Source organism: Gordionus sp. m RMFG-2023, chromosome 1 (assembly GCF_954871325.1).
Source record: "Gordionus sp. m RMFG-2023 chromosome 1, tfGorSpeb1-WG-v2, whole genome shotgun sequence".
In the NCBI taxonomy this organism is placed as follows: Eukaryota; Metazoa; Nematomorpha; class Gordioida; order Chordodea; family Parachordodidae; genus Gordionus; species Gordionus sp. m RMFG-2023.
This window is the reverse complement of record NC_088775.1, coordinates 76,091,993-76,098,250: the sequence shown is the minus strand read 5'-3', so window position 1 is coordinate 76,098,250 and position 6,258 is coordinate 76,091,993.

Sequence of the window (6,258 nt, the reverse complement as noted above, 5' to 3'; positions counted from 1 at the left end):
AAATCCCTCAACAAATGAACATCAGGTCCTATGAACAAAAGAACATGTGATCTTCTTCATTAATCCTCTAAAATAAACATGATTCAAAAGATCCCTTTTGATTGATATTTCATATATATCTAAATATATAACAAAAATACAAAACTACAACAATAATTAATGAAACTTGTATATTTTCAGAAATTTGTCATTTTTTTAAGAATTTTATGAACATATAGAATCATTAAATGAATTAAAAGATTTCAATGACCCAATACCTCTTCCAATGCCGATGGATTATTAGTAAGAATTAAGGATAAAAATTTCATATTAATTCTATTTATTTTGAAAGAAACATTGAAATGCACACATGTAGCTTGTATTAAAATGCAGGCAGTTGGTAATGATTTGGCTATGGTAACCAAATTATTATAACACACAAAAAATAAATTACAAAGACTAAGAGGTTAAAATTAGCTGCTATTTCTATAAATAGTTTTAAAATGTTGCTAATGAAAACAATATTTTTTTTAAAATTACATTACATATCTAATAGTTTTTTGAAAAAGAATAATGTTATATCTGATTATAATGTTGCACTAAACTTGAGAAAGTTGGCAATTAAGTTGAAGCTTGGTCATATAGATTGAGAACGATAAGAATAGATCAAAGTATTTTTATCCAAATATTTAATTTTTATTAAGTTTTTTATTTAAGATTCATAATCGATTCTAGAAAAGGTATGTAATTCTGGATATATTGAAGAATTTTCCTCCCAGAATTTTAAAATGTTTGCATCTCTATTTATTCTCATAACTTCTGAGAACTTTTCTATTAAAGATACAATAGATATTTTTTGCTCCTTTCTATCAGATGACAATTTAATTTTTTTTTCTCTATCTAATAGTAAAATTTCCAGATCATCAATATCGTTATCATTATCATTGTTATCGCTACAACCAGTAGATATTGTTGTAACCACCAATGTATTGTAAATAATAGAGTTTTGGGTATGCCATAAATCTTCAAGATGGTCTATAGCCATTTGTTTTTGCTCACTACTTAATAAAACCTGATATCGCGGGTCTAAATATATCAAAGCATATACAACACTATTTTGTAAATATTGTTGCTCTCTTATTTTCGTATTTTCTAATACTCCATTTGAAAAAGAACTTGTTAATCTCCCTAACTCTAATCGACATCTTAACCATATGCCATAAAAATCCGATAAACATAATTGTTCAGCTTGCACTCTTAATGTTGTTATTTTTAAAGGAACCAGCACACTAGTAAGCTCTTTTACTTGATTCCAATCATCTACTGAAAAAATGATTTCACATGCTCCTATGATCATTACAGAAATCTTTCAAACTTAATAATCGCTCTAGCATCATACACATAGAGGACCCCAACGTGTTGTGCAATCTAAAATTGCCATTTACCTTTTCATGGATTTTAATATTCTAACAATTGTGGGAGTTCTAAAATATTTTACAACATCCCTTGCTTTATCAATTATAGTATTAAAGTGACTATTTTTTAGGGAGATTCCACGAAAAAAATTAATAAAATTATAAAAATTTTATATTATTTTTTAAAAATTAATAAAATTATAATAATTTTATATTATTTTTTGAAATTTATATTTTTACATTAATTAAAAAAAAATAAATTTTTAAGTTAAAAATTTTTAACACCCTGAACCCTTGGACCCTCTACTTTTTAAGTCCGAAATTCAGCCAAAATACGAGGGTCCAGGAGGGTTCAGGGTCCGGGTTCACATCCCTGATATATATTTAAATTATTGCTCATACCAATGAAAAATGTATCTTAAACTTATAAACAGATACCGATACCTCGGGAAATTGTATATAGATACTTTTTACCCAACTCTGATAATCTTAATAAATTTTCAATAATATAATTAAAATTATTAAAAAGAAAAAAAATTTTATTTAAAAAAAGTAAGGAAAAAATTAAATATAAAAAAATTTTTTCTTTTATTTATTAAAAAAATAAGCATTTTTTTATTTGCTTCCCCAATGCTTATTTTTTAAACGTAAAATTACTCAATACATTAGCATGATTTTCTCTTTATTTATTAAAAAAAATAAGCAATATTAAATTTGCTACCCTCATGTATTTTTTTAAACGTAGTAAATATAATAGTAAATTTTTTAACGTAGTAAAAATAATATTAATATTTTTAACGTAATAAAAATAATATTAATATTTTTAACGTAATAAAAATAATATTAATAATTTTAACGTAATAAAAATAATATTAATATTTTTAACGCGCAAGGTCTAAAAGTCGAAAGGCTGCATGATACGAAAGGCTAAAAAATAATATTGAAAATAAAAATAACAAAGAAAATGATTAATGTGTAATTTGATTGATTTATTGCTTTTTTTACGAGAAAAATATTATAATAACATTACATTATAATATATTAAAAAAATGGAAATTTTAAGATCTTTTCAATTTTTTTATTAATTCTTTGAAATAAATTACGGTAATAATTTTATTTAATTTTATTAATTTTTAATTTATATTTTTAATTAAATTATATTTATTTATTTAAAAAAAATGGAATATAATATATTAAAAAAATGGAAATTTTAAGATCTTTTCAATTTTTTTATTAATTCTTTGAAATAAATTACGGTTTTAATTTTATTAATTTTTAATTTATATTTTTAATTAAATTATATTTATTTATTTAAAAAAAATGGAATATAATATATTAAAAAAATGGAAATTTTAAGATCTTTTCAATTTTTTTATTAATTCTTTGAAATAAATTGCGGTTTTATTTTTATTAATTTTTAATTTATATTTTTAATTAAATTATTTGGTTATTTTAAAATATGGGAATTTTTAAAATTATATGTATATTCTATTTAAGTTTTTTTTCAAAACTAAATTGATAGTAAGTATAACGATATTGTGAGTACTGGATTAGGGAAAAGGCTAACATCTTATATGCAATTTTGAATATTTTTATATCATTCTACTCAGAATTAAATTTCCTATCCAATTATGCTTTGATGTATTTTTTTACGTTTCCGGTTCAAAAAATAACATTTTTGTCGCGAAAACGTTCGAAGGGAAAAGGCTAACATCTTAAGTTTAATTTTTTAAATTTTTATATCATTGAACTCAGAATTAAATTTCCTATCTAAATATGCTTTGATGTATTTTTTTACGATATCGGTTCAAAAAATAAATTTAAAAAATTTTTTTGTGGTAAAAACGTTGGAAGGGAAAAGGCTAACATCTTATATGCAATTTTGAATATTTACCACAAAAAAATTTTTAAAATTTATTTTTTGAACCGATATCGTAAAAAAATACATCAAAGCATATTTAGATAGGAAATTTAATTCTGAGTTCAATGATATAAAAATTTAAAAAATTAAACTTAAGATGTTAGCCTTTTCCCTTCGAACGTTTTCGCGACAAAAATGTTATTTTTTGAACCGGAAACGTAAAAAAATACATCTAAGCATAATTGGATAGGAAATTTAATTCTGAGTAGAATGATATAAAAATATTCAAAATTGCATATAAGATGTTAGCCTTTTCCCTTCCAACGTTTTTACCACAAAAAAATTTTTAAAATTTATTTTTTGAACCGATATCGTAAAAAAATACATCAAAGCATATTTAGATAGGAAATTTAATTCTGAGTTCAATGATATAAAAATTTAAAAAATTAAACTTAAGATGTTAGCCTTTTCCCTTCGAACGTTTTCGCGACAAAAATGTTATTTTTTGAACCGGAAACGTAAAAAAATACATCTAAGCATAATTGGATAGGAAATTTAATTCTGAGTAGAATGATATAAAAATATTCAAAATTGCATATAAGATGTTAGCCTTTTCCCTTCCAACGTTTTTACCACAAAAAAATTTTTAAAATTTATTTTTTGAACCGATATCGTAAAAAAATACATCAAAGCATATTTAGATAGGAAATTTAATTCTGAGTTCAATGATATAAAAATTTAAAAAATTAAACTTAAGATGTTAGCCTTTTCCCTTCGAACGTTTTCGCGACAAAAATGTTATTTTTTGAACCGGAAACGTAAAAAAATACATCTAAGCATAATTGGATAGGAAATTTAATTCTGAGTAGAATGATATAAAAATATTCAAAATTGCATATAAGATGTTAGCCTTTTCCCTTCCAACGTTTTTACCACAAAAAAATTTTTAAAATTTATTTTTTGAACCGATATCGTAAAAAAATACATCAAAGCATATTTAGATAGGAAATTTAATTCTGAGTTCAATGATATAAAAATTTAAAAAATTAAACTTAAGATGTTAGCCTTTTCCCTTCGAACGTTTTCGCGACAAAAATGTTATTTTTTGAACCGGAAACGTAAAAAAATACATCTAAGCATAATTGGATAGGAAATTTAATTCTGAGTAGAATGATATAAAAATATTCAAAATTGCATATAAGATGTTAGCCTTTTCCCTTCCAACGTTTTTACCACAAAAAAATTTTTAAAATTTATTTTTTGAACCGATATCGTAAAAAAATACATCAAAGCATATTTAGATAGGAAATTTAATTCTGAGTTCAATGATATAAAAATTTAAAAAATTAAACTTAAGATGTTAGCCTTTTCCCTTCGAACGTTTTCGCGACAAAAATGTTATTTTTTGAACCGGAAACGTAAAAAAATACATCTAAGCATAATTGGATAGGAAATTTAATTCTGAGTAGAATGATATAAAAATATTCAAAATTGCATATAAGATGTTAGCCTTTTCCCTTCCAACGTTTTTACCACAAAAAAATTTTTAAAATTTATTTTTTGAACCGATATCGTAAAAAAATACATCAAAGCATATTTAGATAGGAAATTTAATTCTGAGTTCAATGATATAAAAATTTAAAAAATTAAACTTAAGATGTTAGCCTTTTCCCTTCGAACGTTTTCGCGACAAAAATGTTATTTTTTGAACCGGAAACGTAAAAAAATACATCTAAGCATAATTGGATAGGAAATTTAATTCTGAGTAGAATGATATAAAAATATTCAAAATTGCATATAAGATGTTAGCCTTTTCCCTAATCCAGTACTCACAATATCGTTATACTTACTATCAATTTAGTTTTGGAAAAAAACTTAAATAGAATATACATATAATTTTAAAAATTCCATTATTTTAAAATAACCAAATATAATTTAATTAAATAAATTAAAAATTAATGAAATTAAATAAAATTATAATCGCAATTTATTTCAAAGAATTAATAAAAAAATTGAAATATTATAATCCATTTTTTTAAAATAACCAAATATAATTTAATTAAAAATAAAAATTAAATAAAAATAAAACCGCAATTTATTTCAAAGAATTAATAAAAAAATTGAAAAGATCTTAAAATTTCCATTTTTTTAATATATTATATTCCATTTTTTTTAAATAAATAAATATAATTTAATTAAAAATATAAATTAAAAATTAATAAAATTAAAACCGCAATTTATTTCAAAGAATTAATAAAAAAATTGAAAAGATCTTAAAATTTCCATTTTTTTAATATATTATAATGTAATGTTATTATAATATTTTTCTCGTAAAAAAAGCAATAAATCAATCAAATTACACATTAATCATTTTCTTTGTTATTTTTATTTTCAATATTATTTTTTAGCCTTTCGTATCATGCAGCCTTTCGACTTATAGACCTACCCTAATAAAAATAATATTAATAATTTTAACGTAATAAAAATAATATTAATATTTTTAACGTAATAAAATAATATTAATATTTTTAACGTTATAAAAATTAATTTTTTTTTAACAGTCAGATTAGTTTTTTTAACATATTATAAAGATTAATTAAGTTTATTTAAGAATTTTGTATGAAAAATTTCAAGAGAAGCAATGCTTCCCTAGCTTCTATGGAAGCTTCGTCACTGGATCTGTATAATAGTTATATCGATCAAGATATTAGCTATATTTTATTCTATTCTATCATATATAAACATAAAATATTAAATATAATTTATTAATTTCTACACGAATGAAATTTTTTTATTGTTTGACCTTATTATTATTATATTTAAGATACTGTTGGTTCTTCCTATTCCAAAGCCTTTAAATTTTAAAACTCTTGGTCAAGATCTATCTTAGCTACAATTGACCCAATGGCAAATCTAAGTGCGTCTCTCAGCGCGCATTTATTAAATCTTACCATTATATTTTTTTATAATAAACAAGTCCTATTTATTTTAATATTAATAAAA